Genomic DNA, 25,548 nt, shown 5'->3' with positions numbered 1-25,548 from the left:
GAATCTCTTTTTGGGAAAAGAGAAAGCTCTAGCAGAGGAGAGAACATCTAGGGAGTTTGGGGCAAGTGCAATGGAGAGATGCATTGTACTGCTGGACTTCCACAGCACTTGAAGGTGTTTTTTTTCTTTTTGGTCTCCCTCCTAAATGCGCAGTAGGTGAATACTGTGCACTAGTATGGCTAGTTTATCCTTAGGCCTTCTTAACTGTTGTAAAAAAGATGGCTCATAGACTGCACGTGTCCAGCTTCTACATCTGACCACACAAGAACAGAAAGCAAAAGTCTGAGTTGTGGCTGTAGTGAAAATAACACCCACGTATTATCAGGAGATCACATACCGAGCATGTGAACACATCCATAAAAAGTCACTCAGGACTATTAGATCTTTGTCTTTAGGAAACAGTAAGTGCATTGAACAAAATGGAACACGTCAAGATGCTGTACTGTGGGGATACAGTTGCACTTTGTCAAAGAGAACTGTTAGGGAAAGTTACTTAGACTAACAAGTTTGCTTAAAATAATGTGTATGTGTTTGTGTTTTCAATGGATCCAGAAATAGATCTTCATATGATGCAAGCAATGTACACATAAATAAGGTTTTTTCCCCACCTTTAGGCTCAGTTCTGCAATTAACAAACAGCTCCAAGTCAATAGGAGTTTTGCCTGTAGAGAACTTATAGGACTACTTCCTGTGGATAATGGTCACCACTAAAAGGTGAACATCTGATGACAATAATCACACTGTAATATGTGAGATGTTGTAGAAGTTTTATTACTCTTAAAACAGAAATAATTATAGAATCTCAGATACTGTTCTGTGGTAAGCTTTTGATAGCTGATTGTGTGTGTGTGTGTGTGTGTGTGTGTGTGTGTGTATACCTCTGAAAATGGCTCTATTTAAAAATTAAGAAAGGGAAGGAAACCCTCCTTTGCCTTAGCTGTGAATAGCTTACTTATTAACCTTGAAAAAACGTAAACAATGAATAGTCTTGCAGCACCTTAAAGAATAACAAAACATGTAGAAGGTATCATGTCCTTTCGTGGGCACAACCTACTTCTTCAGATGGGGTTATTAAAGATGCAGTTTCTAAATAAATAGAGAATGGGGGAGGTGCGGGGAGAGAAGGAAAAAGGGGAAAGAAATAGTCTGGTAGAGTGTTCACGTCATATGAAGCTGACAGAGAAGGTGCAAATTGTTCTTAAGTACCCATAGTTGGATTTTTTATGTCATTAGGATGTGGAATGTAGCAGGCCATCCAGCCAATGTCTTTATTCATACCTTTGTGATCCGAATCAAACCTGTAAATGAAGTTAAGTTCTAAGGCTTCCCTGTGTAGAATTGGCCTGAAACAGTATGGTGACTCTGAGATCCATAAATGAGTGCTTAGGCAAGTTAAAATGTTCCCCAACAGTTTTCTGAGTGTTGCCTTTTTGGATATCTGATTTGTGTCCATTAATTCTCTCTCGCAGAGACTGTCCAGTTTGGCCAATATACATGGCAGAAGGGCATTGCTGGCATTTGATGGCATAGATCACATGAGTGGACGTGCAGTTACATGAGCCTCTAATGTGATGGTTTATGTGGTTAGGTCTTGTGGTGATATCGTTTGCATACATGTATGGACAGAGTTGGCATTGGGGTTGATTGCAAGGGTGGGTTCCTGGATCATTATGATGGAGATGTGTTGCGTGGTTACTTGAGGTTTGGGGTTGTCTGTAGGCGAGGATTGGCCTGTCCCCCAAGGCCTGTGAGAATGAGGGGTCATTTTTCAGGATAGGTTGTAGATTGTTGATAATGCTTTAGAAGGGTTTAAGTTTGGGCTGTAGGTGATAAGTGGTGTTCTATTGTTTTCTTTTCTTGACCTGTCTTGAAGTAGTTCATGTCTGGGTACTCTTCTGGCTCTGTTGATGTTTTTTCACTTCTCCGGTGGATATTTCAGTATTTAAGAATGCTTGATATAGATCCTGTAGATGTTTGTCTCTGTCTGTGGGATGGAGCAAATCTGGTTGTATTTTAGGGCATGGCTGTAAACAATATATATCTTCAAGTCAGTGGCACAGCTATGGGCAGCTGCATGGCCCCTCAATATGCCAACATATTTGTGGCTGATGTTGAACAATGTTTCCTCAGCTTTCGCCCCTTAGCTCTATTTATGCTACATTGATGATATCTTCATCATATGGACCTACGGGATAGACACTTTTGTTTCAATGGGATAGACACTCTTGAAGAATTTTAACTTCTACCACACCTGGACCAGTCCACATGAGAGATCCACTTCTTTGACACTACAGTACTGTTACATAACTGACACATTTCCATCACCTTATACCGGAAACCTACTAACCATTACACTTACCTTCATGCCTCTAGCTTCCATCCAAGACATATTATCATCTTCCCTCATAGCTTGAGTTCCCTTCTTCCTCCAATCTCCCTTGTTGCACATGCTACTGCTGATCTCTTAAACATTGGATGAGCCAGGGTTGCTTTTTGTTGATCATGATAGATGCACAATGGAGTGTGAGTGTGTTGCATAAAAAAGCCTCCGCCTGAGCTCACTATATTTATATGCATGGATTTTCTAAAGCTACACCAAACTGCAAGGCCTAAGATTTTAAACTGCAACTTATTATGATCCTTGTCAATCTTTGCAATCTGTGTAACTCTCAAATTTACTGTAAACTGCAACTTTGTAATCTTTGTAACATGCAGCCCCCTTGCTTGTAACTTTCCCTAAGCTGCATTCTCCTCTGAGTGAATGGAGAGAGAGTGTGAGTGTATTTGAAGAAGGCTTGGAAGAATGGACCACATGGCAATGAGTCATCACAGTATGGGCATGCTCCCTGATGGATAAAGGGAAGTCTGGGCATGCTCTCTGCTGGATAAAGGGAAGTCTGGGCATGCTCCCTGATGAATGAGGTGAATGAGTCACAGGAGCCATTCAGACACTATATAAAGAGAAGGAGCACATGTGAGATGCTCTCTTTTTCCTTCTACTGATCTTGAGAAGCTCCCCTCCAGTGTCTTTCCTCCTGACTAGCTTCCCCAGCCATGATGAGCAGACAGACCCTCCAGGATCCACATGCCTTGGCTCCTTCTGCAACCCATATGTCTGTGTAAGTGTGTGATTGCCTGAAGGTGTGAATGAATGGAGGGGTGTGTGTGTGTGTGTGTGAGAGAGAGAGAGCGAGTGAGAGAGAGAGAGCTTAAACCTTTGGTGGCTGCTTTCTCCTCTTTAGTTTTACCTAGTGGAAATAAACCCATACTAGTGTAACTCTCGGTGGTCTCCAGTGAGAATATTTTTGGGGTAACAGAGTGTGCGTGCACACAGGGGTGGGATCACAGTAGGAGATTTAGGAATGATGAACCAGAACAGGGTTGTATTTCCTTCCAACACCCACCTATATTAATCTAATACATTTATTTCAATTGTATCACTGTCTGATGATAAGCTAGAAAGAAAACACCAAAGAAGAAATTGGAAAAGATTGTTCTAATCTAATGAGTACAATTTTTAATGTGCTTTCATTTGTCTGATTTTTCAGATTTCCATTGTCAAGCTTACATTCTGATCTCAGTTTAGCAAGGAAATAGCTAGAAACATTTTAATGGAAATCTTAGATCTCTAGCATTTTGATGCCTTTTGTTAAAATTATTTGAGATGATGATCCATAAAGACATTCCTATGTCAAATATTAATAATACTCTAAATTAGAGTGAATAAACTGCAGTTTTCTTCTGAACTCTACAGATCAGTCTAGCAGTTTTTGTTCCTTAAAATGGTGGGAAACCAAAACTTTTTGAAGGCTACCAAACACCACTGCTTGGTGTCATAATTCAGGAACTCCTTGTCCGATTCAGCATCAGTGCGAAGAGTCTGTTTTGACCCTGTGCCTAACTTATTAATTTTGTGCCTATGATTTGTATTGAGACATTTTTAAAAAGTATAAAAATGTCTTATTATTGATACCCATTTATATTATAACTGTGGAGTGGATGCTACTGCTTCATCATATATTTAATTCTACATAATTATAGTAGGACAAATTCTGCTCTCAATTACATAGTTGGGATTCAACATAGTTAACAGAGAGGCAGAAATAATGTTCTTGAAATCTACCATCTTGTTTTCAACTTCCCTTTTTCCCTAAAAAGTTGGCCAATAAAATTCATTAAAAGTGTGGACAATCAAATGCCAGCAACTTTTTAGCTAAAATACAGAAGCTTCTCTGACTGGGTTTCAGGTTAGGTCATAGCATAACGATAACCCTGGATGGACTGCTAGATTCTATCTTTGTAGCTCTAGACAAAGAACAAACTTCATGCTGCTCAACCTATCAGCAGTTAATGACACAGTTCTATCAACCAGATGAAAGAGAGGATGGAATACTTCTGAACTAGGTTCTTTCATTCCTCTGAAAAGATCCCAAATGGTGGTGATAGGGGATCCTGCTTATCCTCAATATCTTCACGCATGTGGTCCACATAGATCAATCCAAAGTCTGTGCCTTTTAAAATCTATATAGCCCCAAATGCTAGCTAGGTATTGACAGCCCAGCTTTAAAGCTTTTCCACAGAAGATACCAGCACACAGATGTCATTCAACCTAGATGAAAAGCAGATGGCTCAAACTAAACTCTGGGAAAATGGAAGTTATGCTTACAGAAAAACTAATGCACTCTGGGGAGCTAACGTGGACAGTGGCTCAAGATGATACAAAACCTGGAGTTGTTAGTCCTCTGTGCTCCATGCAACTTTGATAAAAAGACAATGAAGAATCCTGTGACACTTTAAATATTCCATGAATTACTCACCTGCCCCTTCCTTTCACCAGCCAGGAGTGAGAGGCATGCACGGAATCCCAGTATTTTCCCCTCATTCCCTTATCGAGAGGCCGGGAAGAAAAGCAAGCCGCATTCTTATGCACAGCTACTGCCCTCTCTGCTCTCCTGAAACCTACCTTTTGTTTAAAGACTAACAGATTTATTTGGGCGTAAATTTTCATGGGTAAAACCCACTTCATCAGTGCAGTAAAGTGCAACAGGGCTCCTCATTGGTTTGGCTGATATAACCTAACATGGCTACCCCATCTAAGATTTCAAAGAAAGAAAATCAAAATGTGACTTCTTGCATGATGGCTGTTTCTTGCCAATTACACCTTGATAGCTCAAAGATTTAATCAATGTGATACAATCCTTTGTTACCTCAGGGCTGGATGACTCAGAATGGTGCCTTGCTAGTCCTCCCTAGGTAAAGGAATGCCAGCTCCAAATGGCACAGCAGCCTTTGGTTTCCTGTTATCCATGAAGTGGACCTGAAAGATTATGGTTGAGATCTTTAAATCTCAAAATAGATTAGCATTAGGTTATATCCTAGACCATCTCCTTGTTTATGACTCAGACAGCAGTACTCAGAAACTGGAGCTATTGAGGCTCAAGAGGAAAATTGGAGCTGAAGTACCTCTGATAAATTCCCTTCCAAATTAGAGAGGCAGCAGCACAGGCTAATAGACATAGCACTGGTCTAGTTCTGCAGCTGACCTTCAGCAAATCATTTCACTTACTCTGTTTCCCCTTGAGCCCTTTGTCTTCTGCATTAGCGCATTTCATAGAATCATAGAATACTAGGACTAGAAGGGACCTCGAGAGGTCATCGAGTCCAGTCCCCTGCCCCCATGGCAGGACCAAATACTGTCTAGCCCATTCCTGATAGACATTTATCTAACCTACTCTTAAATATCTTCAGAAATTGGGATTCCACAACCTCCCTGGGCAATTTATTCCAGTGTTTAGCTACCCTGACAATTAGGAACTTTTTCCTAATGTCCAACCTAAACCTCCCTTGCTGCAGTTTAAGCCCACTGCTTCTTGTTCTATCCTCAGAGACCAAGATGAACAAGTTTTCTCCCTCCTCCTTATGACACCCTTTTAGGGTATGTCTACACTACCACCCTAGTTTGAACTAGGGTGGTAATGTAGGCAACCGGAGTTGCAAATGAAGCCCGGGATTTGAATTTCCCGGGCTTCATTTGCATCTCACCAGGCGCCGCCATTTTTAAATGTCCGCTAGTGCGGACTCCGTGCTGCGCAGCTACACGCGGCATGGAGTCCGCACTAGCGGACATTTAAAAATGGCGGCGCCTGGCGAGATGCAAATGAAGCCCGGGAAATTCAAATCCCGGGCTTCATTTGCAACTCCGGTTGCCTACATTACCACCCTAGTTCGAACTAGGGTGGTAGTGTAGACATACCCTTAGATACCTGAAAACGGCTATCATGTCCCCCCTCAGTCTTTTCTTTTCTAAACTAAACAAACCCAATTCTTTCAGCCTTCCTTCATAGGTTATGTTCTCTAGACCTTTAATCATTCTTGTTGCTCTTCTCTGGACCCTCTCCAATTTCTCTACATCCTTATTGAAATGCAGTGCCCAGAACTGGACACAATACTCCGAGGCCTAACTAGCGCAGAGTAGAGTGGAAGAATGACTTCTTGTGTCTTGCTCACAACACACCTATTAATGCTTCCCAGAATCATGTTTGCATTTTTTGCAACAGCATCACACTGCTGACTCGTATTCAGCTTGTGGTCCCCTATAAGCCCTAGATCCGTTTCTGCCGTGCTTCTTCCTAGACAGTCACTTCCCATTCTTTATGTGTGAAACTGATTGTTCCTTCCTAAGTGGAGCAGTTTGCATTTGTCTTTATTAAGCTTCATCCTGTTTACCTCAGACCATTTCTACAATTTGTCCAGATCATTTTGAATTATGACCCTATCCTCCAGAGCAGTCGCAACCCTTCCCAGCCTGGTAGCATCCGCAAACTTAATAAGCGTACTTTCTATGCAAATATCTAAATCGTTGATGAAGATATTGAAGAAAGCCAGTCCCAAAACAGACCCCTGCGGAACTCCACTTATATCTTTCCAGCAGGATTGTGAACCATTAACAACTACTCTCTGAGTACAGTTATCCAGCCAGTTATGCACCCACCTTATAGTAGCCCCATCTAAGTTGTATTTGCCTAGTTTATTGATAAGAATATCATGCAAGACTGTATCAAATGCCTTACTAAACTCTAGGTATACCACATCCACCACTTCTCTCTTATCCACAAGACTCATTATCCTAGCAAAGAAAGCTATCAGATTGGTTTGACACGATTTGTTCTTTACAAATCCATGCTGGCAGTTCCTTACCGCCTTGCCACCTTCCAGGTGTTTATAGATGATTTCCTTAATTACCTGCTCCATTATCTTCGCTGGCAGAGAATTTAAACTAACTGGTCTGTAGTTTCCTGGGTTGTTCTTATTTCTCTTTTTATAAATGGGCATTATATTTGCCCTTTTCCAGTCATCCAGAATCTCTCCTGTCTCCCAAGATTTTCCAAAGATGATAGTTAGATACCTCCTCTATTAGCTCCTTCAGTATTCTAGGATGCACTTCATCAGGCCCTGGTGACTTGCAGGCATCTAACTTTTCTAGGTGATTTTTAACTTGTTCTTTTTTTATTTTATCTTCTAAACATACCTCCTTCCCACTAGCATTCCCTATGTTAGGCATTCCTTCAGACTTCTCGGTGAAGACCAAAACAAAGAAGTCATTAAGCATCTCTGCCATTTCCAAGTTTCCTGTTACTGTTTCTCCCTCCTCACTGACCAGTAGGCCTACCCTGTCCTCTTGCTTCTAATGTATTTATAAATAAGTCTTCTTGTACCCCTTTATTCCCATAGCTAGTTTGAGCTCATTTTGTGCCTTTGCCTTTTTAATCTTGCACCTGCATTCCTGTATTGTTTGCCTATATTCATTCTTTGTAATTTGTCCTACTTTCCATTTTTTATATGTCTCCTTTTTTATTTGTAGATCATGCAAGATCTCGTAGTTAATCCAAGGCAGTCTTTTGCCATATTTTCTATCTTTCCGACGCAGTGGAATAGCTTGCTTTTGGGTCCTTAACAATGTCCCTTTGAAAAACTGCCAACTCTCCTCAGTTGTTTTTCCCCTCAGTCTTGATTCCCATTTCAGCAGTGAGTTATTCAGGACAGACACTATGTTTATCCATGCTTACATAGTGCCTAACAAAATTAGGTTCTCATTTCAATTGAGTCGTTAAATGCTACTTTAAATAAAATAATGAAGTATATCTAGTAAAGTGCTAGACTATCTTCAAGTTCCATTGCCAAACCTTCCTCCTTTGCCTTTCCAGAATCAGAAGAGCCAAGTGGAAGGGAAGGAAAGGGGTAAAATAAATAAAACAGATCATGCTGGCCTAGCACAACCTATGAAGAGAAAAAGTGTTTCTTTGGTATTCAAATATATGATAGTATACATTTCTATACTCAAGCATCTGGATGGTATAGTAATAGGTACTCTATAATTGCTTTATATTTGGATAGAAAAGAGCAGAATGTGGCTTTTATCATGATGCATGTAAAATATTTATATATTATATTTAAAATATAACTATTTTACATGTATCATGATAAAAACAACCTTCTGCTCTTTTATATCTGATTTGTTTAAAAATTTTATACATATATATTTTTAAATAACTAAATGTTGTCCCTCCTCCAGGAAATTAAAGCATGTTGTGTTCTCATAGCAATAAACTGGCATGAACTATTTATGCTGTCTACTTAAGCAATATATATTAAACTATCTTTGGCCAAGGCTTGGTCTTATTTATATTCATAATGAGATGTCTTATTAACTTGAAGAGAGTTGTAAAGATCTGTCAGTAACCTACCGGTAGGGACAACGGATAAACCAGTAAGTGAATAATATTCAGATTCCTAACTTTACCCCCTAAATGCTTTTCATTCTGCCGTAAACATTTGATGACATTAAAATCTGATGCTCGTGTCTGGAGCATGGTTGGATTTTTAAAAGTTATATGACATCAAATCATCTCGTGGAACGTATTACTATAATATCTGAATGAGGTTCAAAGAAGGATTATGAATTCATGTGAAGAACAACAGCATCTGAAATTACTCAAGCTAGGATAAATAAATCACTAAGGTTATTTCTCCTTGTGCTTCGGGACATAACTGTGCAACACATGGAGAGTCAGGAAGAATTTCTTCTTACAGAAGCATGTTGCACAATTCAGTGCATTATGGGAGGTTTAGGCCTTTGAGGTATCTGGTTTTGGCTGTTGTTGGAGACAGGATACCAGACTAGATGGGCCACCGGTCCGTTCTGGTATGGCAATGATGATGTGCATACACATATATAGCCACAATAACATTCCCTGGCTGTGTTAGGCATTGTGTGGGTGTTAAATGGAGAATGAAGAAGCAGACATTTCCATCTGCTTTGGATAGCCTGGAAATTAGTACCAGCTGAGACTGTGGTAGGATCCAGTACCAGCAGCTGGCCAAAGAGGGAGGCTATGGAAGTGCAGCAGACTGTGGAATGAATAAAGAGCAAAAGAATGGCCATACTGGGTCAGACCAAAGGTCCATCCAGCCCAGTATCCTGTCTGCTGACAGTGGCCAATGCTAGATGCCCCAGAGGGAGTGACTGACTGAACAGGTAATGATCAAGTGATCTCTCCACCCTCTGATAAACAGAGGCTCGGGACACCACTCCTTATCAATCCTGGCTAATAGCCATTAATGGACTTAACCTCAATGAATTTATCTAGTTCTCTTTTAAACCCTGTTATAGTCCTATTCTTCACAACCTCCTCAGGCAAGGAGTTCCACAGGTTGACTATGCACTGTGTGAAGAAGAACTTGCTTTTATTTGTTTTAAAACTGCCCATTAACTTCATTTCATGGCCCCTAATTCCTATATTATGACAAGAAGTATATAACTTTTCCTTATTCACTTTCTCCACACCACTCATGATTTTATATACCTGTATCATATCCCCCCTTAGTCTCCTCTCTTCCAAGCTGAAAAATCCTAGTCTCTTTAATCTCTTCTCATATGGGACCCGTTCCAAACCCCTAATCATTTTAATTGCCCTTCTCTGAACCTTTTCTAATGCCAGTATATATTTTTTGTGATGAGAAGACCACATCTGTATGTAGTATTCAAGATGTGGGCTGTGGGCGTACCATGAATTTATATAAGGGCAATAAAATATTCTTCGGCTTATTCTCTATCCCTTTTTTTAATGATTCCTAACATCATGGGATCTTCATTCTGCTTCGCTCTTAACTATCTTGAGCAGTTTAGTATCGTCTGCAAACTTTCCCACCTCACTGTTTACCCCTTTCTCCAGATCATTTATGAATAAGTTGAATAGGATTGGTCCTAGGACTGACCCTTGGGGAACACCACTGGTTACCCCTCTCCAATCAGAAAACTTACCATTTATTCCTAATCTTTGTTTTCTTATCTTTTAACCAGTTCTCAGTCCATGAAAGGATCTTTCTTCTTATCCCATGACAACTTAATTTACATATGAACCTTTGGTGAGGGACCTTGTCAAAGGCTTTCTGGAAAACTAAGTACACTGTATCTACTGGAACCCCCTTGTCCACATGTTTGTTGACCCCTTCAAAGAACTCTAATAAATTAGTAAGACATGATTTCCCTTTAGAAAAACCATGTTGACTTTTGCCCTACAAATTATGTTCTTCTATGTGTCTGACAATTTTATTCTTTACCATTGTTTCAACTAATTTCCCCAGTACTGACGTTAGACTTACTGGTCTGTATTTGCTGGGATCACCCCTAGAGCCCTTTTTAAATATTGGCGTTACATTAGCTATCGTCCAGTCATTGAGTACAGAAGCTGATTTAAAGGATAGGTTATAAACCATAGTTAATAGTTCCACAGTTTCACATTTGAATTCTTTCAGAACTCTTGTATGAATGCCATCTGGTTCCGTTACTGTTAAGCTTATCAATTAATTCCAAAACCTCCTCTAATGACTTCAATTTGCGACAGTTCCTCAGATATGTCACCTATAAAGGACAGGTCAGGTTTGGGAATCTCTCTAACATCCTCAGCCGAGTAGACTGAAGCAAAGAATTCATTTAGTTTCTCTGCAATGACTTCATTGTCTCGAAGTGCACCTTTTGTATCTCGATCGTCCAGGGGCCTCACTGGCTGTTTAGCAGGCTTCCTGCTTCTGATGTACTTTAAAAAACATTTTGTTATTACCTTTTGAGTTTTTGGCTAGCTGTTCTTCAAACTCCTTTTTCACTTTTCTTATTACATTTTTACATTTAATTTGGCAGTGTTTATGCTCCTTTCTATTTACCTCACTAGGATTTGACTTCCACTTTTTAAAAGATGCCTTTTTATCTCTCACTGCTTCTTTTACATGCTTAAGCCTTGCTGGCTCTGTTTTAGTTCTTTTACATTGTTTTTTAATTTGGGGTATACCTTTAAATTGGGCCTCTATTATGATCAGGGCTGGACTGAGACATGTGGGTGCCCCAGGCAGGCTAATAATTTGGTGCCCCTTCAAACAGATACAGGGTGTTAGTGGGGGAAAGGGACAGGGTTCTGGGGTGTGGGGAGGGGACAGGGCTCTGCAGCAGGAGACAAGATGCCAGTGGGAGCAGGGAGTCTCCTGTACATGCCTCCTCCCAGGAATTTTCCCCACTCCCCCCATGCAGCAGGGAAGACCCTGTTGGTGCCTCTTCTGGGGCCAACTCTCTCCTCCCACAAAGAAGGGTGCACCTAGGCTGAACACCATGGCCAGCTGGCCAGGCAGCCCTCCTCTTTGCTCCAGCGCCGGGAGGCTGCGCTGCTCTCCTGCTGGCTGGGAAGCCCTTCCTCTTTCCTCCAGCCCTGCTAGATCGAGGTGCAGCCTCCTTGGGCTGAGCGCAGTGCAGCTGGGCTGGAGCAGAGGAGTAGCTGCCCAGTCAGCTGGCCGGCCGTGGTGTTCAGCCTAGGTGCACCAAGCTATACCTGGGCTGGAGCAGAGGAGAAGCCGCCCGATCAGCTGGAGTGCGCCTCAGCCTCCCAGGGCTGAGCACAAGGCCTCTGGGCTGAAGCAAAGAGGAGTTGGCTGCTTTCCAGCCAACTGGCTGTGGTTTTAAGCCCAGGTGCACCATGTTCCACGTGGGCTGGGGCAGAGGGGAAGCTACCTGGTTCAGCAGAGGCTGCGCGGCACTCCAGCTGATCGGAGGGCTTTCCTTCTGCTCCAGCCCACGTGGAATGAGGTGTAACAGTTAACTCGAACTAAGGACTTAGTTTGAGTTAACGTTTGACTGCGCCGTGTAGCTGTGGGCAGTTAGTTCGGACTAAGGGGATTTAAAAATGGCACCCGAATGGGGAGATGCAAATAAAACCCGGGATATTTAAATCCTGGGCTTCATTTGCAAGTTCGAATGCCTACATTAGCATCCCTAGTTCGAACTAGGGGGCTAGTGTAGACATACCCTGAGAGACTAAGGATGTCCTTGCCTGCCATTCGGAACATCTGTGTGCTAAGCACAGAGAAGGGCTTCTAGTACTTTATTCACCAACAAGGATAACAAGAATAAATAAAAAACCCTCTGAGGGGTATATGTGACTGGTGCAAACATTCTTTGGGGAGGCCTGAATAAAACTGTCAGGCCTCACCCCCTGGCTGTGACTGTCTGGTTCCCTTCACTCCAGCCCCTTTCTCCTTTCCTCTCCTATTCTGCTCGCTCTCTCCCCTCCTTGATGGCCCTAGCTCCAGCTGTGCTGAAAACCACCATGGAAGGACGGACTTGCTGTTGCTGCATCACGAATGGCTCTGTCTCACTAGATGCTGGTATGCACAGAACAGCCTGTTCCTATAGGACAATGCCAGGGCCCTGTGGACTCACTTCATCTTCAGCCACTGGGCTTAAGGGACTCTACCTGCAGTGGGGTAGCCAGGCAGTGCAACACCATGCTGGGCCAGGTGCCACTGTAGTCAGTGCTTTGCCTGCAAGCAAGATGGTGTTTACAAGTGGCAGAATGCCTCAGATTGGGCAGGCTAAGCCCCATCTAGTGCTAGGTACCTGTCACCTATTCTGATGGGGATTTGGAAAATGAGAGTTTGGAAAAGCTACAAAATACCTCAATAAATATAAAGATGGTAAGAATCAATGAAAAGTTTAATTTTAAAAATCCGTAGTATAAAAAAACCATAGAGGAGCAAGGTCACCATTTTCTATTCACACGAGCAGGCCGTAATCATATGGCTCACTCCAAAGAGTTTAAACTAATACCCTGTACGTTTAAGAGCTACAGCATTGCTGAACTGATAACATGATAACACGAGGAAATAGGAGAGTAGGATTTCACTCTGTCCTAGCTTTTTTCTCTTATGCTGAAGCACTGGAATATATATCTTCAGGTTTTGTACTGACACCTGTCACCACAGAACGCAGCTAGATTTAGATGTGCTAGACTAGACCAGAAGGAACTAGATTTCAGCCATGTTGGGGGTATTCAGATTTTGTTTTGGTTCAAGTGCATCTCTCCCAAATACCTGTGCTTTAATCTGTTAAATGTAACTTGAGTAACCTCTAAACCAGATAGTGAAAGAGGCAGGCTGTGGCTAAAATTATTTAGCCTGCACACTTATGGCCTGAGTGAAAGCCCACTGACGTCAACTGGAAAATTTCTAATGGTTTAGAATAGTGGAACTGTTTTATAGTGAAGTCCTTTTTTCCACAGAACTTCTACACTAAGTGGATGTTCACTGGGTCTCTGTAGTTACTATAAGTGTATTGCAAAGTTTGGGAGTTTCAATAAAATTTACCCCTTTTAGATGTCCAGTTCAAGACCTATTGACCACTTAAACCTTGTTTTGCTGAATTATGTAGCATGTAGGACTTGTGTTTGCCTCCTCTACAGAGATGAATTTCAGCTTTGCTGCATAGCTCCATGAATGGATGTAGTGCAAAATGTGACCTCTGTCATTAAAGGTATAGAATTGACTGGAGTGTTATATTATAGATAATTGTTCATAATGATATATTCCAGTTATTGAAAATGGTTTTCTTGCGATAGAAGACCATAGGAAAAGATTCAGAGGGGTAGCCATGTTAGTCTGTAATTGAAAAAAACTTCAAAAACAGCAAATGGTCCTGCAGCATCTTAGAGACTAACAAAAAATGTAGATAGTTCCATGAGTTTTCGTAAGTACAACTTACTTCAGATGAATGGAGTAAGAGGTCCAGGGTACAAATAAATAGCAGAAAAGAGAGGGAATGGGAAAGGAAAGAGAAGAAAAAAATAGGGAAAAATGTCAATTAGAGTGTGTGCGCTAAATAAGGCTCATAGAGTGGTCTGTAAGTACCTGATACTTAGCTTTTGATGTCATTAGGGTGTGGAATGTAGCAAGCATCCAGTTCGAGTTTTTGTTAAGATCTTGATTACAAGTGTCAAACTTGTAAATGAAACCAAGCTCCGGCAGCTTCTCTCTTCAGCTGGTTTTTGAAATTGCTATGTAGTACTATAGTCACTTTTAGATCCATTAGTGTGTGCCTGGGCAAAGAAAGCAAAATTGAATGAAGAAAAGATATTTGTGGTGATTTGTATGTTGAATAATTTCTTGCCAGTGGGTTCAGTGAACGGCAGCTGAAGAGGAAGAATGTAAAGAAACTTTAAATAACCTTAAATCCACTCTATACTTACCGTAAATTATTTAGTAGTATTACCAGCAAAGCAGTTATGAGAATTGAGAACTAACTTCCTGATTAATTTAGCATTTTTCAGATTTCCAGTAAATATTTTGTGATAAATAGCTTTTTTATTTTTTTACCCTCAATAATCATTGCAAGAAAGAGTGAGTAATTACTAGCAGTAACCCATAAGATATATTTTAAGTGATTTATTCCATATGTTTCTTTTTTTTCTGCATGACAATTAACCCCAAAGCTATGACACAATTGCACACATTGTGGTTTTTTCATATATTTAGGATGAAGGGTTGAGGATACATAATTGATGTATGTGGATGCACACCCATTCCCTCCCTATCCCCAAATGGAGAAGAATTATTTAGTGGGACTATATCAAGTGATAAGAAGATGAAATTTTGAAAGGACTATTTAGGTCCTGATAGATGGCAGAATTGTCTCTGAAATCAAGTGATGTAACTTCCTCCTCTCACCTGCCCAGACATTTAAAAGTTTGTCTAAACAGTGGAAATATATATTATAAGTAACAATCCTGCAGTAGTAGGCCACAGACTTGGTGATCTAATAGCTCTTCTTATACTCAGTTTCCATGATACTGTCATGCACAGGGTTTTAGCAAATCAATGTAATAAAAATGCATTAAGTTAATTAAATGTTATAGGCAATATATCTCATTCTCATCTTTATTGCAGAGGCATGGATGGAATTAGTTTTTTGTCCATTGCATTGCATGTAAGGGGAAAAAAACTATGTCCCCAAGGAGACTCATTGGGCTCTTGATATAATTCTAGGAAATTACTAAAACTATGAACTAGCATAGAGAAGTGTTCCAATGGAAATCTTAAAGGGATTAAAAGAAGGTATTTTAATTTACAAAAATGACAATGGATGCATTGTAGATGCATATCTTATTGGGTTATATATGAAGAACAGTCCTGCTTAAATAAGAGGCAATGTGTGAGTTAGCATTTTGTCATTAATGGAGCTTTTCAAAATATGTGTCAGGTGTAGGGAAAAGAACAAGCAGGGACAAAAACTAGCCAATTCTTTTTGTTAATATCTTGGGGATATATTGTTTCATTCTGCATTTTGTTTTCCTAGTGTTCCCTTCAGCTGTTCTGCGTTAGCTGAATGCCTCTTAACCTTTGCTGTTCCCATCATTTGTAGGAGACAGTGAGAGACAAGACTGGAATGGTGGCATTCTCAGGGAAAAAATAACACTGCCTGAGATGGCGCAAGAAGCACAAGGTGAAACACATCATAAATCTGTAGAGATAAGAATTTACGACGCTGTGGGAAGAAAGGCTTCAGGCACATAAATATATTCTGAATGAAGTTTTGCTGTTTAATCGCACTGCTATCTTTTTGTAAAACATGGCATGCAAAGGTGAGCATTACCATGACATTTCACCACTTGCTCTTTACATGGAGCACCTTGATTACCATATTCTTATTACATTTGGGAGCCACACTTAGGTTCTGACGCATCCTAAAATATTAACCCTCTTAGTTTCTATAGTTTCTAAAATTCACACGAGTTCCTTCAGAACTCAAATGTGACATTGCAGAACTACTAACTATGGAATATTAACTACTAACTGTAGTTTGTAACCTATCATTGAAATCAGCTTCTGTACCAGATGACTGGAAGGTACTTAATGTGAAGCCTGATTTCAGTACTGGACAAATTGATTGAAACTGTAATAAAGAATAGAATTATCAGACATATAAATGAATATAATTTGTTGGGGAAAAGTCAACATGATTTCTGTAAGGGGAAATCACGGCTTGCCAATCTACTAGAATTCTTAAAGGGTGTCAACAACCATGTTGACAAAGGGCATCTAGTGGACATAATGTACTAAGACTTTCAGAAATTTTTGAGACTGTCCCTTGCCAAAAGCTTTAAGCAAAGTAAACACCAGCAAAGTACATTGTTGTGGGATAAGAATACTTTAAGCAAAATAAACACCAGCAAAGTAAATTGTTGTGGGTCCTTTCATGGAATGGTAATTGGTTCAAAGATAGGAAACAAAGGGTCGGAATAAATGATCAGGTTTTAGCCTGGAGAGAATTGAATAGTGGTGTCCCTCTGTACCATGACCAAGCCTATTTAGCATATCCATAAATTAGGTGGAAAAAAATTTAGATGACACAAAACTACTTAAGGCAGTTAAGTCCTAAGCAGACTTCAAAGAGGTATAATGGGACATCATAAAACTGGGTAGCTGGGCAACAAAATGGCAAATGAAATTTATTACTGATAAATTCAAAGTAATGCACATTGGAAAACATAATCTCGACTGCACACATAAAATGATGTGGTCTAAATTAGCTGTTACCCCTCAGAAGAAAGAGATTTTGAAGTCATTGGGACCACTCGCCTGAAGAGTCGCTAGTAAGCATGGGTCCTGACATGCTGGAAGAACTCTGATGACATGTCATCATAACCAGAGGCAATGGCTGAGACTGTGACAAAGTAACCAGCCACCTTTCATTTAAAAAGACACAAATGATAATTTAATATTCACAGTAAAGATATGGCAAAGTATATGAGATTTTAATTGAAATAAAAGGCCTATACAGATGTATCTTTCTTACTTATGGGTCTAGGTAGCTCTAGCCTACCCTAGCCACCTCTAATCCCAGAAGTCTGGGTTCAGCTTAGCTCCAACCCCTATCTCCTCCTTCAGGACATGCCTCCTTTTAGAACCAGCTAAAGTTCTTTGTTTTCTCCTGTGTTCTTAAGCCTTGTTAAACTAGTTTACATGCCCCTCTGGGGTTCAAAAATAGCTTTGGAATCCATTTGTTCTTACTGGATTCAGATATTTGTGGATCAGGTGTTGTCATGCCTCTGTCATCTTTCCTTCAAACAGGTGCAGCCAGACCATTTTTGAATTAACTCTTTCTGCTCATATACTGAACAACTCCATATTTAGACAAGCAGAACATCTAATATTCGTAAATTTGACAGCGGAGCTCCAGTAACAATATGCACAGATAGGAATCCAATTGGGAGTAGCAAATAAATGGAGCAAGCAGCTATGGATATTACTTCATTATGCCAGAAAGTCTCATCGAGGATTAGCAGGTGTGTTAGATACAGTAGACCCCTTTCAGCTTTCAGGAAATGTATAAAGTGAAAACATGAGTGTAACCTTCATAGTAAAAGTCCTCAGGTTTCTCATATCTGTCTTTTCAAAGAAGGGTTCTTTTCTAGGATGAATCAGACCTTGTGTATACTGCCATATTCAAACCATGTTATGAAAAATTTTCAGCTTAAATTTGTTTGGTCTCCAGTGGGGTTTTCTGCATTACTAGTCTATGGAGAAGAAGCAGGTGTGTGAGTGAGCTCAACCACTTTTTAAAGTGGTTCATATACATTAGTCACTGACACAAATTGTTCTGAAAAGCTGTTTCATGTAAACTGCATGCACACACTGAGGGGCTCTTTTTCCTTAAAATGTCCACCTCTAGCTGCATCAGTGGCACATCTTTCCCTATGTTTCACGTAGTTACACTATGGGCATGTCTACACTAGGAAATTATTTCAAAATAACTTATCTTTTGTTATCTGGCACTCCGTTAACCAGAAAACTTTGTTAACTGGCTTTGCCCCCAGTCACAATACTGTCACATCTTCAGGTGCACAGTCCTGGCTTGGTTTACCATGATTGGCTTAACAATTTTTTATTTAAGAAGTACTAATCATCTTTAACACAAAATAGAAATGTGACACCAATTGCCTCACGCTACAAAACTACCAATATTACAAACTTGAGTTTTACTAGTATTGTCCATTGGTTTTTCCTAGGTTGATGGGACCCTCAGATAATAATAGGAATTTTTAGATAACCGGAATGCCCTAATCCCTGAGCATGCCAGATAACACAGGTTTCACTGTAATAACTCCCGAAATAACTGTTTCAAAATAAGCTTATTCCTTTTCACAAGCAGGAGTTATTATTTTGAAATAACCAACCCTTTATTTCCAAATAACAGGCTTGGTAGCATGAACACTCTTCTTGTTGTGTTGAAATATAGGAAGTTATTTTGAAATAACTCTCTAGGGCTGTGTCCAGACTCAGGGGTTTTTTCAAAAAAAGTAGTCTTTTTTCAAAAAAACTTCACCTGCGTCTAGACTGCAGCCGCGTTCTTTCGAAATTAAATCGAAAGAACGCGGCTTTTCTTTCGACGGCGGTAAACCTCATTGCACGAGGAAGAACGCCTTTTTTCGAAAGTGCTCTTTCGAAAAAAGGCGTTCTTGAAAGCAAACAGGGCTTTTTAGAAAGAGGGCATCCAGACTCACTTGCTGCTTTCTTTCGAAAAAGCGGCTTGCTTTTTTGAAAGTTCCGCGTGCAGTCTAGATGCTCTCTTTCGAAAGAGGCTTTTTCGAAAGTATCTTTTGAAAAAGCCTCTTTCGAAAGAGGCTTGCAGTCTAGACATAGCCTAGTATAGACCAGGGTTATGATTACACTGGAGTACCCCAATGGTAGCAAATGAAGAGCACTGGTACTTTTCCCACCATGATGTCTGCACTAAACCTGCTTAAAATAAATCTAGATAATGATGTGAAAGAGTTTCAATGACCAATGTTTCCTTGCGTACCCTACTGTTCCTACTTGTGCTTTCGCTGGCAGAGGTGTACTAATAATAGCCCACCGGCAGAAAACCTGAAGGACAAACCCTTCCTGTAGATATAGCTTTAATACTTTCTAGTCTGATTGTGACACTGCACAATCAGAAATGCTAGCTCTTTAAAAAGTAGGGCCACAAAAACACATAATTGAAACATTTCAGCTGTATTTGTACTAGAAATAGTTTGAAATCAAAAGTCTGGGTCTCGATACCTCCATACTCTACAAGAATCCAGATCCAGAGGCTAAGACTGGGCCCTTATCTTTGTCTTGGACTGAACCAAAATGCTGCACCTTAACACATTTTGTTTGGATCAAGTCTAGATTCACATCTAAATTTTTCTACTAGGCCCACTTCTTGTGCAGATGAGACAGAAAATCCCATTATGGTGATGGGCTCTGTTGGTGGGAGAGTCCATTTATTTCTTGGACTGTGCTCCCTGGAATAACATGTGGTGTAAGGAGGAGAAAAATTGTGCACATATTGATTCTGGGTTGTGGGAATAGGGGGGAAAGAGGCAAACTGTACTTTCTTTTACAACCAACTGGCATAAATTCCACAGTTTCCAGAAGCAATATAAGTTACTGATGCATAAACACATTGAGAATAGGCCCCACTGTGTTTATTTCTGGTGGAATGATGAAAAACATTGAATGAAGGCCAAATGTCAATCTTACTTAGCCACAGTGTGGTGAAATAATGTTGCCTGGCTGGTCCTCCTGAATCCATCAGTCATTTGTGCCGTCCCAATAATTAAATATTTAATAACCTTTGTTCTTCTGCCATAAAGTGTCTGTGGTAAAGCAATATTAAGAGGAGCAAAATCACTTGAAACAGAAAAATGTTTTGTGTGGTGTTTTGAAAAAAATGAATTTTTTTCCAGAGCTTGATGAAGCAATTAGGTGTACCAAAACTTGCACTTCTGTTCAGTGCCTACTTTTTCTAAATAAACACTGTTTGATGATAACTTCTTAGGGGCTCATATAGTCTGTATAAGTGATCTGTAGAGAACTTGAACTATATACTAGGGGAGGAAAGCCTTCCTAATTAAATCTACTATATTATGGAGTAGGGTATCAAGAGAAATGTTGGATACCCAGTGGCTTGAACCCCAGAGGGTTCAGACATGAGAGAGGGCAAACCATCAGAAAATGTTACATGTTTCATAAGTAGGTGTCTAGGATAGCCTATACCATTTGTTTCCATCTCCAATGTTTCTGATTCTACTATAATGAAAATACTTTTTATATTTCCATCTGGAATCAAGACAATCCCTCTCAGCACCTTTACATTGGTGCCTCTCATCAGTCCTCCATTCACACCCTTCCTCCTTCTGGTCCTTCACTCTTTTCCTTCCCCTTTTCTTGCCTGGGGGAGCTGTTTTAAATTGGCACCACAAGCCTTAATTGGCTTTAGGTGTCTAATCAGCCTGTAGCTTTTAGCAACCTCTAATTGACCCTGGGTGCCTGTTTGATTATGCTGCAGTTACCTTTTGAGCTTTCCTTTACTCAGGGAAAAGATAGCAGTTCACCCAAGTCCCAGCATGTCTTCCCTCCATCAGAGGGCAGCAGCCAACTAGTCTGGGTCTGTCACAGGTGGAAGAGGCATGTTAAGGACAGGACTGCAACAGGATACGTGGCAGACCTTCTGAGCAGCACTGTGACCTTAAAGCAGCACGGGGAGGCTATTGTAATTTAGTCTCTCAGAGCTGTTTAAATTAAACTAAGGACCCCAGAGCAGCCCATCTTAGCGTCCACTCCTAAGTGCTATGAGATTTTGTGCTGCACCTTTTAGAGGCACAACAGCCAAATTGCACACCTAGCTGCAATCTGAAGGCTGTTCTAAGGGTTCTGAGTCTTGCACTTTTCCAAATGAGTTTGCCAGCCTTCACTGGTACCATCAGTGGAAAGTTGCAGGAATCTGCTCCAACTTTTTCCTCCTTTTAAAAACCTCTTTCCTTTTTTTACCAGCAGCGGTGAATGTGTGTTAATGGCATAATTATTAACATGCTTGGATGCATTTGCTTGCTGTTCTACTTTAAAGCAAAACCAAGCCCCTGACACAATTTGAGCAAAGTCATTTTATGACACTCAAATTTCCTGTAATTTTATGGATATCGAATAGATTGACAGCTCTGGAAATTCAGCAAGAACCCCCAGTCGTCCCTGCAAAACTTCATATGTAGAGCAATGAGGATAACATACCAAAATACTTGGTCAGCACATTTCCTTTTGGGTACTATGTGGTAGGTAGATAACTCCTTCATGTCTTTATAGTTAAGATTAAATTAAACACATTCATTTCACTTTTTCCCTAATGTAAAGAACTATAATTCATTCCTTTCTCTTGGAGCACAGCCAAGATCTATTTCCTAGATTACTTAGTTATAATTTTCCCTTTCTTCCGAGGCTTAAACTGAGGGGCATAGTACTAATACTAAAAGACGTGCTTTTATAGGCAGAGACATGGAGAATAGTACAAAAACATTTTTGTCACACTTAAATATTTCTATTTTAAAATGACATAAATAGCGGTTGTGACAGTGGGTGTGATATAGTGTTTATTGGTTTTCATTTTAGATTTCCTTCATAATATATCTGATTGAAACCTTTATACTATGTCATCATAAGTTCTCTCTCTCTCTGGCTACATCTTCACTGCAAGGTTTTTGTGCAAAAATGGCCAGTTTTGTGGAAAAACCTGTGGAGCACCACACCTCAAATGTGCTTTTGCACAAGTAAATCAACAGTAAAACGGCAGAACAGAGAGCTTTTGTCAGTGTCGGTAAACCTCCTTCTACAAGCCATAACTCCCTTTTGCGTTACAGCTATTGCTCAAAAAGGCAAGTGTGGACGCTCCACGCTCCAGAGGGGTTTCTTGCACAAGAAAACCTTATGGGAAAAATCACAGGTGCTCTGATGGCCTTTCTGTGAATGGCCATCAGAGCTTTCTTGTGCAAGAGTGTTCATGCAGTGTGGACACTCTCTTTTTGCAAAAACACATCACTTTTGCAATGCGCTTTGAGGTGTGGACGTGTGCACAAGAAGCTGGAAGTGTAGACGTAGCCTCTCTGTACCCACACACACACAGATAAGAATATAAGAATGGCCATACTGGGTCAGACCAAAGGTCCATCCAGCCCAGTATCCTGTCTGCCGACAGTGGCAAATACCAGGTGCCCCAGAGTGAGTGAACCGAACAAGTAATGATCAAGCAATCTCTCTCCTGCCATCCATCTCCACCCTCTGACAAACAGAGGCTAGGGACACCATTCCTTACCCATACTGGCAAATGTGCACACGTATATTTGTATCCCCACACATACAGGGTACACCTCAAGAGTTTAAAAAACTACTAGAAATGTTGGGTTCTGAGCTTGATATCTGCCAGGAGCACCCTTTTATTGAGGACCCAGGAAGGAATCCCCTGCTGTTTTTTAAAATCTTTCATCAAGAAAGAGTGATGTAGACAGAGAAAGTTTTCGAGTCCTTTTTGGCTGACTGCAAAGAAATGGTAAAACTTAAACAATAGTAACACCTTAAAGACTAACAAAACATGTAGATGGCATCATGAGCTTTCGTGGGCAAAACCTACTTCTTCAGATGACTGAAGTATTAAAAGTCCAGATCCAAGAATAAATAAAGGAAGGAAGCAGAAGGGGAGAAGGAGGGAAAAAAGAGGAAAAAAAAGTTTGTTCGTTCAAGTAAGCTATGTCTAGACTACATTCCTCTTTTGAAAGAGGAATGTAAATTAGGCAAATCGAAAGTGTAAATGAAGCACGGATTTAAATATCCTGGGATTCATTTGCATATTTGCGTCTGAGCGCTTTTTTGAAAAAGCGTTTTTTGAAAGTGAAAGCGCAGTCTAGACGCGGTTCTTTTGAAAAGAAACCCTTTTCTGAAAGAACCCGTATTCCTGAAAAAATGAGGAGCACGGGTTCTTTTGAAAAAGGGTTTTTTTTCTCGAAAGACCCACATCTAGACTGCACTTTCATTTTCGAAAAACCCTTTTTCGAAAAAGCGCTTGGACGCAAATATGCAAATGAAGCCCGGGACATTTAAATCCGCATTTCATTTGCACTTTTGATTTGTCTAATTTACATTACTCCTTCGAAAGACGAATGTCGTTTAGACATGCCCGTAGTTACAAGAGGCTGATAAGAACAATTAGCACCTCCATTGTTTGGTTAGTGGGTTAAGTCATTAAGATGTGGAAGGTAGTGTGAGAGCCAGCTGATGTCTCTGTTCATTCCATTCTGATAAAAATTAAACTTGTAAATCAACCCTTCCCTGTGTACTTGGCTTGCGGAATTGGCCTAAAACAACACAGTGACTTAGAGATCCATTAATGAGTGCCTGGGCAGGTTACTGTGGTCTCCAACAGGTTTCTGTGTATTGCCTTTTCAGATATCTGATTTGTGTCCATTAATTCTTTCCTGTAGAGACTGTCCAGTTTGGCTAATATGCATGGCATAGATCACATTAATGGATGTGCAGTTAAATTATCTCCTGATGTAGTGACTGATGATGTACATCTGCACAAGTAATATCATCACTGGACCCAACAACATCAAAGCTTATGGAATTGTTGAAGTTGCTTTTATACATTTTTAAGTAAACTTAACAAAAGACTGATACATATGTAGGTTGGTGTACATTTCCCTTTTCCTTCAGTTTTTCTTGCAAAGATAATGTATCACATTTGTTTGCATAGACAAAACCTATTCACCAATAAAGTCCTACTATTGATTGGGAAATATCACGTGGAAAAGGTCTTTATGCATAACCTGTGTTCTGGTCCCTTTGCGCTCTTACAAACTATAACCATGGCAAATCATCATGGCTTGACTTTGCGAACGAAGATTTAGGAAGGGATTTGTCCACGTCTGATACAAGCTCGCTGGTGACTGACGAGTCCAATGCGGGACAGGCAGATTCGGCCACAGTAACCATGGCAAATAGCTTATTATGAAGAGACCAACAGTGTTTCTTCTGTCTTATTCAGGAAATGTTGGTTTGTATCCCTCCTCTGTCTCTCAGAGGAAAGTCTTAATCACTAGGGCCTGGTTTACACTAGGACCTGAGTCCGAAATTAGCCCCCAAATTTAATTTTATAAGTGATGTGTCCACACTACCATGCCCATTATTCCAGAAGGAGTATCGCTATTCCTGACTTTGTAAGTCCAAAATAACATTAGAGTAGACACTCCGGTGCTGCTAATTTGAACTAATTGGTAATTGATAATTATTCCCAGTGCAGCCACTGCCTACATTAATTTCAAGATTGATAAGCTATATTAATTATTAAAGCTAGTTATTACAAGTATTTTTCAGTTAAAATGACCATTTTTCTAAGCTAAAAATTTAAATTAATACCGTTTGGCTTTTAATCTTTCATAAGAAATTGAAATTTTGGGTTTTTCTCCTGTTCTTGCCTTTATTCCTGTTTGCTATTAAACTCTACACAGTAAGCTGTCTGTTTTTTTATTTTGCTTCACTTTTTATGTATTTACTTTTTTACTTTTGGATATGTCTATTTTACTTTTGGGTATGTTATTCCTTCTGCAATGAGGTTTACCAGCTAATTCGAGTTAGGGCTTTAATTCAGAATCCCGTTTCACTGCTGCGTGTAGACGCGGGTAGTTACTTCGGGCTAGTCAATTTCTAAAATGGCGACCGGCTGGGAACATGCTAATGAAGCATGGGACATTTAAATCCTGATCTTCATTTGCAATTTCGGTCGCCCTCATTAGCCTCCCTAGATCGAATTGGGGGCTAGTGTAGACATACTCTTAGAGACTAACTTTTTCAAAACTTCCTCATCTTTGACAAAATTAGAGGATGATAAAAAAGGAAACTCTGACTTCAAAAATTGGAGAAGTTTTGAAATGTTGCAAAGTTGTAGATTCATTTTCTTTTTCAACTCTGTAATGTTTGGAAAGTTACAGAGCAGTGAAAGGAAAAAAGTGAAATAAAAAAGCTTTAATGTTTTTATTTATTGCACTGATGGGCAAAATGGAAAAAAATTGCAAAACATGGAAAAAATCAATTTGAAGAATTTTTTTTCTCCCAAAAATTTAAATTATTTAATTTCAATTCCTCTACAATTAAAGCCAGTTTGATCATTCAGTTTTTCATATTTTCTTTCCCATTTTCAACCATCTTTAACAAGTTTAATTTTTTCCCTAATGATATTCTTCTTTATGCTAAATTAGCCATATTAGATATTTTTAGCTTTCTACTTCTTTTCAGATATCTTCCACTCCCCCAAAGGAGGCTAGTGATCTAACCTAACAGTTTATATCCAATGAACCAAAACCCAAATTATTATAGATATTATGC

General features: G+C 40.0%; 1 long non-coding RNA gene across 1 annotated transcript in view; it reads left to right on the top strand.

Moving 5' to 3' along the window:
- Nucleotides 1–16,140, top strand: part of LOC142827645 (uncharacterized) — a 121,374-nt gene extending 105,234 nt beyond the window's left edge. Inside the window, exon 3 of the long non-coding RNA XR_012902347.1 lies at nt 15,737–16,140. This is a non-coding gene — a long non-coding RNA (uncharacterized LOC142827645). The remainder of the gene's footprint in view (nt 1–15,736) is intronic.
- The last annotated feature ends 9,408 nt before the right edge of the window (nt 16,141–25,548 follow it).

The sequence above is a fragment of the Pelodiscus sinensis genome, chromosome 3, assembly GCF_049634645.1.
Source record: "Pelodiscus sinensis isolate JC-2024 chromosome 3, ASM4963464v1, whole genome shotgun sequence".
NCBI classification, from domain to species: Eukaryota; Metazoa; Chordata; order Testudines; family Trionychidae; genus Pelodiscus; species Pelodiscus sinensis.
Note: the sequence above shows the minus strand (reverse complement) of the source record. Positions and strands in the feature narration are given on the sequence as shown.